This window comes from Manacus vitellinus, unplaced genomic scaffold (genome assembly GCF_001715985.3).
Source record: "Manacus vitellinus isolate BGI_N305 unplaced genomic scaffold, ASM171598v3 ctg7180002433340_pilon, whole genome shotgun sequence".
NCBI lineage: Eukaryota > Metazoa > Chordata > Aves > Passeriformes > Pipridae > Manacus > Manacus vitellinus.
Genome location: NW_021938467.1, coordinates 25,017 through 37,444, shown reverse-complemented (window position 1 = coordinate 37,444; position 12,428 = coordinate 25,017). Strand labels below are relative to the sequence as shown.

Here is a 12,428-nt window from a genome sequence, read left to right as displayed (position 1 = left end):
TTCATTGCCGTTTCCAGTAAATTGTTCTTATCTCAGCCTGCGATCTTTACCTTTTGTGCCTGCAATTCTCCTGTCCAGCCTGCCTCAGGATGGAGGGGGAGTGGGAAGGGAAGGAGGAGTGGGAAGTGAGCGAGTGGCGCACGATTTGCATGGTTTCAGTGAGAACACTAAATTATGGAACACCCGTCTTAAACACATCATCGTGGCTAGGCTTCGCGAACGAAGATTTAAGAAGGCTCTATCCACATTTGTTACAAGCAGGCTGGTGGCTTATGAGGCCAATGCGAGATAGACATATCCGATTGCAAAAGGCACAGCAGAAAGACTCCCTAGGTGGTATATTCTGCAAGACGTGATTCTTTCTCCCTTGTCTTTTCTCCTCGAGAGTGATTCTGCGTGCGTTCTCAAAGGAAACAGCAGCGTTATAGATGGTGTGTCTCCAGGCCTCCCGATTTGAGGCCAGAGTAGACCAGTTATGTTGATTGATATGGCCGAGGCTGAGATGTTTGTAGCTATAATTGTCTACAACGTGGAATAAATAATTCTGACTAAAGTATTTTAGTATTTATTATTTTATTATTTTAATAACATTTATTATAACATTACTATCTATTGCTGAATATATATAACATGTAATAATGTATTATAAAATATTACTTCTATATATATTTCTATATATATTTATATATATATTTCTTTATTTCTATATATATCTCTACATATATATATTCTATATTTCTATATATATTTCTATATTTCTATATATACTTCTCTCTATATATATTCTATATTTCCATCTATACTTCTATATTTCTAATAATATTTCTATACTATTATAACTATCATCTAAGATAAATCATTCACTCAGGTCTGAGAAGGCGTGTCGAAAACAAGGATGCCTTTGCTAATAAACGCAGTGCTAGTCTTCCGTTCTGCTTGAGCCAGGGCCATAATCCAACGCCATCATTGCCAGAGTGCCCTGAATGCTTGTCTGACGTGAATCTCTGGGGCATGGAAACCCTCCTCTTCTTCTCTGAAGGGCGGTAGTCTGTGTACTGCACAATCTCTACTTAATATTTGTTTTGTTAGCTTTAATATAATTGCTTCAACACTGCTTCCAAATACTGCACTATGTTTCTAGCTATAATTATCTACAACGTGGAATAGATAACTCTGATTAAACTATTTTAGTATTTACTATTTTATTATTTTAATAATATTTATTATAACATTACTATCTATTGCTGAATATATAAAACATGTAATAATGTATTAAAAAATATTACTTCTCTATATATTTCTATATTATATTTCTCTATATATTTCTATATTTCTCTGTATATTTCTATATATATTTCCATATTTCTCTCTCTCTATATTCTATATTTCTATATATATTTCTATATTTCTAATAATATTTCTATATTATTGTAACTATCATCTACTTAGATAAATCATTCACTCATGTTTGAGAAGGCGTGTCGAAAACAAGGATGCCTTTGCTAATAAACGCAGTGCTAGTCTTCCGTTCTGCTTGAGCCAGGGCCATAATCCAACGCCATCATTGCCAGAGTGCCCTGAATGCTTGTCTGACGTGAATCTCTGGGGCATGGAAACCCTCCTCTTCTTCTCTGAAGGGTGGTAGTCTGTGTACTGCACAAACCTGGCTGTGGCAATCATAGCCCCGCCATGTTGATCTTCTCTGCTCTCTCTGCCTCTGTCGGGTTTGCTCCCGAGCAGCCTGGAGCATGAGAGCCTGCTTGGAGCTGGCTTTGGAGGGCCCTGGAACTGCAGTATTCACTAAGACTTGGTCACAACGTGGAGGACTTGTTCTCTCCCTCTTTCTCTTCCTCAGTGAGCGGTCATAGTCTGTGTCCTGCACAAACCGGCTGCGAAGGTTGTAAGTTCCCCGCACAGATCTGCTTGGCTCCCTCTGCCTCAGCAAGGTTTGCTCCTGAGCAGCCCTGGGAGCGGGAGCCCACCGGCAGATCCTCTTGGAAGGCCTTGCAGCTGTGCTATCCCTAGGACCACGGTCACGACTTGGAGGACCAGTTCTTCTCTCTGAAGAGTCATCATAGTCTGTGGTGTCCACAGACCAGCTGCGCAGATCCCTGCCCCACAGAGGGGATCTGCTCCGGCACCGCTTCCGGCCAGTGTACTTCATGCCCTGCAAAGAGAGCTGTGGAGAGTTCCTGCCCTTTTCTCCTGAAAGGATCAGAGCAGTGGGGAACCCCTACAAGTTCTGGGACAGGACAGTTTGGGGCCTCCAAAAGGCTCTTTTGGAGGGCTACTAAGACCAAAAGGCCAGAGGCGCACAAAAGGGATGGATCCAGGTGGGATGCTTTGAGAGGGAGCAGCGTTGTGGCTGTGAAGAAAGGTGCGGTGTGTGAGGGACAAAAGAGAAATGCTGAGATCCCAGAAAGAAATCCACTATTCCTCTGATGCCCTGACCCACGACCCCAAAGTTACCTTAGTCCTACCAGTCAGACCCTGTGGTCCAACAGAGCCCGCCTGCTTGCTGCTGGCCACACACTGACTGAGGAAGGAAGGGGCATGTGATGGTGCCAGTGAGGAAGAAGTCCTTTCTCCAATTCTCAGATCAGAGCATCTGGAGAAAAACAAAAGAGTGATCTCAGTTTAGAGCTGTTGTTGCAACCTCCTCTGGGGTTCAGTCATTTTCTCAGAGAGGTTTCTATGACAGAGAGAAGACTTAACCAAGGACACTAATGGGAAACTCAGCTAGGGTCTTCCCACCAAGTTTGCCTCTGTCCCAACAAAAACCTCATCTCTATACCTCCCACAGCCTCCATTTCATAAATTCACAGACTTGTTTGGGTTGCAAGGGACCTTTAACTTTATCTTGTTCCACCCCGCTGTGGTGGGCAGGAACACCCTCCACTATTCCAAGGTTTCTCCAAGCCCTGTCCAACCTGGCCTTGAACACTTCCAGGGGTGGGGCACCCACAGATGCTGTGGCAACCTGTGCCAGTGTCTCAGCACCCTTACAGCAAAGAATGCTGTGGCAACCTGTGCCAGTGTCTCAGCACCCTTACAGCAAAGAATTCCTTCCCAATATCTAGTGTAAACCTGCCCTCTGTTAGCTGGAAACTGATAGCCTTCATCCTGTCACTACATTCCCTGACAAATGGTGCCTCCCCATCTTTCCTGGAGGTCCTCTTTAAGTCCTCTTATCTACAAGAGTCAACATCAGAGACCAGGCAAGTAGCAGATTCCATCCGGGCCGCAGCCTGAAGCCCAGTAAAGGACAGACACGGAGTAGTTCAGATTTGACAGCACTGAATGATGCAGGTAGTAATTTCATTTGATGAGAAAAACACTCAGGAAGGTGAGAAGCACAAGTGCAAATGAGGAAAAGGAAATGTATTCTGAACATATTTGAATCCTGGTTATTACCTGGCATAGAACAGCAGGTAGGCTTGCTGCCTGAGAACTGTGTCAATGGAACGCAGCTGCACAGATTCATCGTCCATCCGGTACCACAATCCATTGCTGGCCTGTAAAAAAAAGGCAAGGATCTCTCCATGGTTTCTCTCCAAAAACACGGGTAGGAAACTGCCAAACCGAGAGCATGTCAAAACAAATGCAGTCCAGCCACTAAGGAGGCCTTCTGCCCCAAAACTTTGCCTGTCAGTAACACTGACAGGAAAGTTTATCTTCCCCAGCACACATTTTTCCCCATTGGGAAGGAAGTTGCTCTTTTACCTTTGTGTAGCAGAAATAGTGTCCTCCATGACAGCTGACACCACTGTGCACCAGGACAGCATATAAGGAGTAGAGGAGTGGTTCTCCATCTGCCTGAGACATGTATGGGCGAAGATCCAAGTACTCCGGATACTCTACAACCTATGGAGAGACCAAGAGGGCTCAGAAATGACCCTGGTCTGTGACATGAAATAGCCTACCAAGTGCAGGGGCCAGTCCAGGTGTATCAATACATCTCAGGGGCTCATGAGCACTTGGTTTTCCATAAAGCAACATAAAATCGTTTGGGTGGCAGGAAACCCTTCTCAGTCAAAGCAGCCCTATCAGAGCACAGTGCTTGCCTGTCTTCCCACAGGAACTTTCCACTCCCCAGAAGGGACCACAAAAAACCCAACACAAGCAGCTTGTGACAAGCATCCTGCTTTAGGAAATCTGCTTCTTGAAGAGAAAGCTGCACACCAATAGTGTACACACCTTGCTGATCTTCCCAGCAGTGAAGCAGTCAAACCTCTTCAGACACACAGTGAGAACCTTGGGTGCACAGTGGACAGTGAACCTCTTAGTGGCGGCAACATTCTTCTCACACCTTGAAACCAAGCACAGAGCACAGCGCTGAAATGCACCCTATCTTCCACCAAGGCAGTCAGACAACCTTTCTTGTCTCGTGCATCCTTATGCTATTTTAAGGCAATTCGCTGCCATATTTAAAACAAACAAACAAACAAACAAACAAACAAACAAACAAAGAAAAAACCCCAACCCCCCTCCCCCAAAAAAACAGACAAACAAAACTGTGTCTCATCAGTGTGCAGTAAACTTCCACGAGAAGATGACTTCTGCTCAATGACTTGTAGCCCCCTCCCACAGAGTCTAGTGTTAATATGTTGTTAGGAATCATCTTACTTGCTACATTGAAAGCAGTTTTCACCATCCAGGTGCTCAGGTGTTACAAAGTCCTCCAGAGCTGCAGGGAGGGATGAGGCTGCCTGGAGAATTGAGAAATCGGTGCACTGAGCTACAGCAAATGCCCTGGCCCAAACATTTTCCAGGAGCTGACAAGAAAACCCCTGTAGCTGATGCTGAGGAGACCCGCCATGAATCTGCAAGCTGTATCCAGAAGGAACCAGAAAGAGAGTGTGGTGCTGAACATTTCCCCTGTCCCAGAGGTTCTCAGGGGCAATCAAGAGCTCCCTCTCTCTATCACCTGCCATTGAGCTACTGCTGTTATTATGTAGGGTCATCAGTAGTGAAAACAATCCAACCCATCAGCCTGGAAGCCAGACAGGTGTTGAAGGAGGGCAAAGGAAAGAAGGATGAGGATATGTCAAGGGTGCAGAGCGCATAATGGGTGCTTGTCCAGCTTCAAGCCAGCACCTACAGAGAGACCAGTGCCATGGCCTCTGCAGGAGGACAACATCCGTTCCCCTTCCCATCCACAACCAAGACCTCTGGTGTTCACAGTCTATGCTTTCAGGACAAATGTGTTGACTCTGAAAAGCCTTGCCACGTCTTGAAGCACAACTGCAAAACCTCTTACTTTGATATCCAAGGGGACATCCAGGAAGGCCTCATAGGAATCAGAAATGGCTTTGCAGCTGAAGCAGATGACTGGAAGGAAAAATCAAAATGCCGAGCAATGGTGAGCTGAACGATGGTCCTGCTTTGTGCTCATTGTACCTGTCCTGCTAGTCCCAGGGCCAGCTGTTGGGCACAGGCAGACAGAAGGGCACAGGCAGTGCCAAGGAGAGCAGCTGTTGTAGAAACATACCTCTGGATCTCAGAAAGCCTCCAAATATTTGATGGACAATGGTAGTAGATTGAGATGATATGTCCAAGCTGGAAACAAGTAGTAAGACAGAGCATTACTTCCTCCAAGCCCCGGCTGGAGGTTTTCCTTGATGAGGCCACATCAAGGAGTCCAAAGGGCTCAGAACTTTGTAAAGGTAACTTGCTTGTGCTTACTCGTTGCTTGCACTCAGACAAGCTCTCTGCATGGCATTGACAGTACAGCATAAGAAGTCATGGGCATCTTCCTCCCTGCCAAGCTGAAAATGTTCTCCTATGACTAAGAAACAGGAAGTTAGTAGTTGTCTCCTACAGGAAGGGAAGAAAACCTGTCAAAGAACCTGAAATCACATACATCTGAAAGCCCTGAGAACAGCCAAAGGCAGGATGGCACTGACTGAATGCAGGACCTTGTTAACATGCGCTTCCATGATGCACATCATGCAGAAGCCTTGTTGGCGACCTGAGGAGGGAGGGAGAGAAGGTCCTCTGGTTAGCAAAATATCCCTAGTGGTGGAATACTCCTCTTCTTCCACTCCCACTCCAGTGCAATATGCCACTCCTCCCAGTGTTTCAACAAGCACGGGACGTTTTAGTGCATAGAAAATGTTCTTCAGAGGAATGCTAAACTGAGGTTTTAACTTGCAGGAAGAGAGACCCAGAGCTAGAAAGATGTGCCTTCATGAAGAATAAGACAGCTGGACAGGACAGGTGGCTCCTGAGTGTACAAAGAACACAAGTTCTGGGTCTGACAAAGGGCTGCTTTTCTCCTAAATCAAATTTCAGGTTCTGGGAATCCTTGGGATTTGATTAACAGATTCACAGGGAGATGTCCCTAAGAGTACTCACAGGCCTGGCTGTGCTGCCGGGAGAGCAGATAGTTGGCCAGCGGCGGGGTGTATGTCAGGCATTGCAGGACAGCATTAAGGAAGCATGTGTTGCCCACATTGCGGAGTCCTGCTCCAGCACTCTGTCTTTGCTGCCAGACCATGCAAATCTTCTCGGGGGGAAAGAGGATCCTTTGTGGCGGAGTCATTCCCTCGGCAATGACTGCAGGGAAATTCCATTTGGAAAGAGATGAAACGAGGCACAAAGGCATATTTAAACAGTGAGGTCTCTACAGGAGCGCTCAGGACCATCTGCTTCAACTGCCAACCCAACAACATCAGGGGAAGCTTAAACAGTGCCATTTAAATTTACTGTTTTGGAAAAATCCATTCCCCTGTTTACGTTGCTGAGAGTCCAACAAACCCACCGTCTGATTTCTGGGCCGCAGGCTACCTTCCTTTCTCAGTAGAGTTCTAGACTGGATTATCAGTGAAGCCATCCCTTTTCCTGATTGTAACTTGTTGAAAACAAGTAAATACTGAGCACGGAAGGTAACCCAAAGGATGGCAGACCTCTCTACGAGCAATGGCAGCTTTCAAAGTCTTGTACCTAGTGTCAGAGGAGCGACAAAAGGTGTTTTCCTGGGTCTAATTGTAAACACGGGGGTCAGTTGGACTGCTCTCAGGAAACATCCCAGAGATCACTCTCGGTTGTGAGCACATCATTCTGGGATTTGACCACCAGCCATGTCAGTTGCCTGTGGCAGTTCACAAAGTCCAAACCTGCTGGTGAAGCTATTACTCACAGGAGTCGTTCCCTGCTGTGGCCATTGCCTCTCTCAGGAGGAGAGTGCAATGCTTTAGATGACCAAGGATGTCTTTCTCTCCAGAAAGAGAACAGCACCAATCCCGTCACCTAGTTGCAAAGAAATTACTGTAGCTCACCGAAAGTATCAAAACTCTAAAGAAACGCAGAACGGCATCCCCCACCAAGTCTTTCAGTGGTGCTCGTAACTGCTGCTGAGCTGCAGCTCACGCCCTTATGATCAGGCGCGGGGCACCAACTCACAGCGGGTTCAAAGGCCCTTTTGAAATGCTCCAATGTACGGTACCTTCTCTGAAGAGGCCCTGCTGCTCTCCTGACACTGCTTCAGCAACAGAGCCCTCTGGCTTTCCCACCTCCTAGGAGTGACCGTCTTTCAGCCACTACTTTAACTGCTGCCTTTGCTGCTCTCCTTTTTCTGCCTCCCTCCCTCCCACAGCAATCAAGGTGGGCTGAGCCCATCCCCTCAGACTACAGTCACCTCCCTGCTTACCTATCCTAGGCTATGGAAAAAAACCCAAGAATCAGCAAACTGGAATTCTAGCCTAGGTCATACCTGGCCAGCCTCTAAAAGTTGTAACAGCTCAGCCTACAGCTCGGAAGGTATAAATCAGCCTATACTTTTATCCCCTATACCCTGCTCTAGGATCTGTGCCAAAAGTCAAAGCATTACCTTTGAAAGAGGAGGAAAGTTGAGGAGAAATGGTCAGTAAACAATAAACCATCCAAAAAAGGCAGGCACACAAGTAGCAAAGGAAGGAGCTGAGTTATCCCGAAGGCCAACTCTGTCCAACTGATTTTCGTTGGCGCGCTCCTCAGGATACCGGATGGGTGCCACATCTCTGCCCCTTTGTGACATGGGGTCACATGGAACCACATGGAACCCCATGGAACCACATGGTTCTTGGGCACAGGAACCCACATGGCACGTCCGCCAGGTGGAAGCCACTGGACCTCCCCCCGTGCTGGTGGCAAAGGGCTAGTCATCCTCTGACAGAGCTCCCACACCTTCCCTGAGCCACACGGCCTGAGGAGTAAAAGCCTGCTCAGGGCTGTAACTGAGCCAGGTCACAGCTTTTCTGGCCCCCAAGACGCTGAGGGTTTCACTGCCACTTCTATCGGTGAGGCTCTTAGCAAAGCACCTGGACTCTTATGGGTTCCTTTCCAATTAATTTCATCTGCCCCCAGGGTACAACCATGGGCTGACCCTGAACTGGGACTGCCAAAGGAACCCTTCAGAGGCTGCGCTGGGAGGACCTTGGCTGGCTGCTGGCCCCCGCCCAGCTGCTGTCTTGTCCTCAAGCTCTGAAAACGTTCCTGGATGGCTTTTCAGCAGCTTCACATTTACTCCTGCCGCTCAGGTTGGTTAGGTTTTGATCAGCCGCAACTTTAGCCAGACTCCCACTCTGGATGGTGATAAGGGAAAATGTTAAGTTGCTATTGAGAAAATGTTACGCTGCTATTGATAAGGGAAAATTTTAAGCTGCACAGTCCAATAAGTGAAATTTTAAGGTTCGTGTGCTGTCGCTAAGACAGCAGCCATGTGCTGGTGAGCAGCCAATGGGGAGTTACCCAGAGGCAGCCAATGGGAAAGCTGTGTGATGGTGCGAAGGGGCAGCCAGTGGGAAAGTGTGCAGTGTAGCAAAGGGTAACCCGTAGACAACCAATGGGACACCGAGTGGACGGGCAGCCCATGAGGAACCGTTGCCAGGGGAAGATGCTGAGGGACTGAGTGAGGTGAGAAGTTCAGAGAGAGGAAGACTTTGAGCCTTCATCCCTTACGACCACCCGAGACAACCACCAGAGAGAAGCGCGCAGGCTCCAGGAGGCGTGTCCCGAGATTTACATAGAACACTGTCCACTCTCGGGTAGTTCATGAAGATGTAAAAATGTGCAATGAATCTGTATGACCTAATTGTATAAAACGGAAGCTATGATGGGCGAGGGCACGCGCGTGTTAGGCGGAGCTATCCCCCGCATGTCCGGCGCCGAAATAAACAAATACCAGCTTAATAGCACCTGTGGCTATTGAGTTTTACTGCTGTTGCCTTTTCCTGGCATCAATGGATAGAGACAGTTTTGTCCGTGCTGCACTTGGCCTATGTTGTTTTGGGCTTGTTGGAAATCATAAAACTTTTCTAATTTTTTTAGTGTTCCTGATTAACTTTTTGATTAGTTGTTTTTAACACACATCATAGGCGGTGCGTTCAGCCTTAAATCAACTTTAGCCAGCATGGAGTAAAAATTGTCATAAGCTTCTTTGTGAGAACACAGCCTGGGAAAAGTACTAAAACTGTAAGTTTTGTTGAAGTTAACCCTGTTATGCTTCAGTGGAGAAAGCCTGCCAGAGAAAGATGTCCTGTTGAAGGAGGAGATCTGGAACACAAGATTTATGGACTACAAGGACCTTCTGCAGAAGCCAGCAGATAAAGAAGAAGACTAACAAAGGCTCAGCATTTGTGTCAGAAAATGCCTAGGGGAGGGAAAATATACAAAAAAGATTAAAGATATGAAGTTATTACAGTAGAAAGTGAGAAATTAATAACCAATACCACATAGAATACTAATTAATGAAAGGGAGTGAGTGATGTAATTTGGAAGCAATGAACATTAATTTCTTTGTTTGCCAAATCTGTATAAATAGGTGAAAAGCAGTGTCTTGCTGTCAGTATGGAGGCAGGATTTTTGTCAGCCACATGCACACCCAGGGCTGCAAATAAAAGTAATCACTTGCTTTCTAACACTAAAAAGCCAATTTGTTAGAGGGTCCTATTTATCCTGACAGTTTCAGAGGTGTTTAGCAACAGGCAGTCCTCTGGACACCTGGTGTAACCTCTGCTCAGCAGGCAGATAGTGTTTCTCATGCTCCAAGGATGCAGCTGGTTGTTATTTAACACCACTTGAACTGGCTGGTTTGGCCCCTGCCTGGAATGGGGCATCCAGTTTTACTCAGTTCTTCTCAGGACAGGTGGTTTTACTCCTGCCCAGCTCAGCACAGTTCATATGGCTCCTGCTGCACTCCGAGGTGTTTCTTCTTTTCTACTTGGGGCATCCAGCTAGGGCATGACTTTGCTTGGATGGCTTTTTTCATCACGTCTTGCAGCCGCTGGTTTTATCCCTGTCATCCTTGGGGAGGCTCCTTGTATCCCTTACCCAGACAAAGTATCTGCATTTACTCCTGCATTACACCTCTCAGGTGACATTTTATGCCCCTGCCCTAACCTGATGTCTAGGTCCTGTATTACCGTCCTCCCAGCAGCACTTCAGGAGCTCTCTGATGAAGACAATCAACAATGGCACTCGTGAACAGTGCCTCTGCTCCTGCCTCCTGCTCGTATGGGGACATTTTAGGACGTAAACAGCTATGCTCTGTTCTCTGAAGAGAACCGCCCTCCAAGCACACCTTGCACTGCCATCCTCTCACGCAAGAAAATCAGCCTTTCGTCTTGCATGCAGCAAGCTCCAGCAGAAACTCCGTGACATCCAGAACAAGTGGTGGATTGATCTAGCTGAAAAAATTCAATTATACGCAGATACGGGTTATCACAAAGGATTCTATGAGGCCTTGAAAACAGCATATGGGCCTGCATACCAGGTCCAAAGCCCGCTACTCAGTGCTGATGCTGAAACACTTCTAAGTGATAAAACCTCCATTTTGAATCGATGTTCTGAACACTTTCAGACTCTTTTCAGTACCAACCGTGTAGTCCAAGACTCAGCAATTCAGTCCATCATACAGCAAGCGGTGAAATACGAATTGGATACTGCCCCCACTTTAAGAGAAACCCTCAAGGCCATACACCAGGCAAAAATCGGCAAGGCAGCTGGGGTTGATGGAATTCCACCTGAAGTCTGGAAACATGGGGGCCTTGCACTCCATGCCAAATTTCACGAATTTGTGGTATGCCGTTGGGAACTAGGTGAACTAGATTTCTCAAATTACCATGGTATTATTCTGCTCTTCATTGCTGGCAAAATCCTGGTAAGAATACTCTTGAACAGACTAATACCCGCTATAACAGAAGGAATTCTACCTGAAAGTCGGTGTGGTTTCAGAGCCAATAGGAGTACCACAGACATGGTGTTTGTTCTCAGAGAACACAAAAGAAGTGTAGGGAACAGAACAAAGGTCTCTATGTAACCTTTGTTGACCTCAACAAGGCTTTCGATACTGTGAGCAGAAAAGGCCTATGGCAGATTTTGGAACATTTAGGTTGTCCCCCCAAGTTCCTTAAAATGATTATCTCACTCCATGAGGATCAGCACAAAGTCAGATATGGCAATGCACTTTCTGAGCCCTTTCTAATAAAGAACGGTGTGAAACAAGGCTGCGTTCTCACACCAACCCTATTCACAGTCTTTTTCAACAGGATGCTCCAAAGGGCCATGGCAGACCTCGAGGATCAGGATGGTATCTACATTTGATACCGTATTGATGGAAGCCTTTTCAACCTAAGGTGAATGAAGGCCCACACCAAGACCTTAAACCATCTTGTCCGGGAGCTGCTTTATGCTGATGACGCCGCCCTTGCTGCCCACACAGAAGCAGCCCTGCAGCATTTAACATCCTGCTTTGCAGACACTGCTGAGCTCTTTGGGCTGGAAGTCAGCTTAAAGAAGACAGAAGTTCTCTATCAACCGGCAACTCAGGAAGTCTTCCATCATCCCCATATCACCATTGGCTAATCAGAGCTCAAATCAGTCCAGCAGTTTAATTACCTGGGCAGCCTCATCTCCTTGGATGATAAGATTGACAGGGAGATAGACAATAGGTTAGCAAAGGCATACAGTGCTTTTGGAAAACTCCATAAAAGAGTTTGGCAAAATAAACACTTGAAGAAAAGTACCAAGATCAGTGTTTACAGAGCCATAGTGCTGACTACTCTCTTATATGTATCTGAATCAAGGGTCATCTACCGCCACCACCTGCGACTCCTAGAACGCTTCCATCAGCGCTGCCTCCGTACGATCCTAAACATCCACTGGTCAGATTATGTGACCAATACAGTTAAAGTAGTGGCTGAAAGATGGTCACTCCTAGGAGGTGGGAAAGCCAGAGGGCTCTGCTGCTGAAGCAGTGTCAGGAGAGCAGCAGGGCCTCTTCAGAGAAGGTAACATACATTGGAGCATTTCAAAAGGGCCTTTGAACCTGCTGTGAGTTGGTGCCCCGCGACTGATCATAAGGGCGTGAGCTGCAGCTCAGCAGCAGTTACAGGCACCACTGAAAGACTTGGTGGTGGATGCCGTTCTGCGTTTATTTAGAGTTTTTA

The 12,428-nt window shown here is 46.7% G+C and overlaps 1 protein-coding gene across 1 annotated transcript in view; it reads right to left on the bottom strand.

Annotated features, from left to right (window-relative positions):
* Nucleotides 1-8,011, bottom strand: part of LOC108639203 (ubiquitin carboxyl-terminal hydrolase 42-like) — a 29,662-nt gene extending 21,651 nt beyond the window's left edge. Inside the window, exon 1 of the mRNA XM_029958443.1 lies at nucleotides 7,832-8,011. The gene's annotated coding sequence lies outside the window, so the exon portion shown is untranslated. The remainder of the gene's footprint in view (nucleotides 1-7,831) is intronic.
* Nucleotides 8,012-12,428: the final 4,417 nt, after the last annotated feature.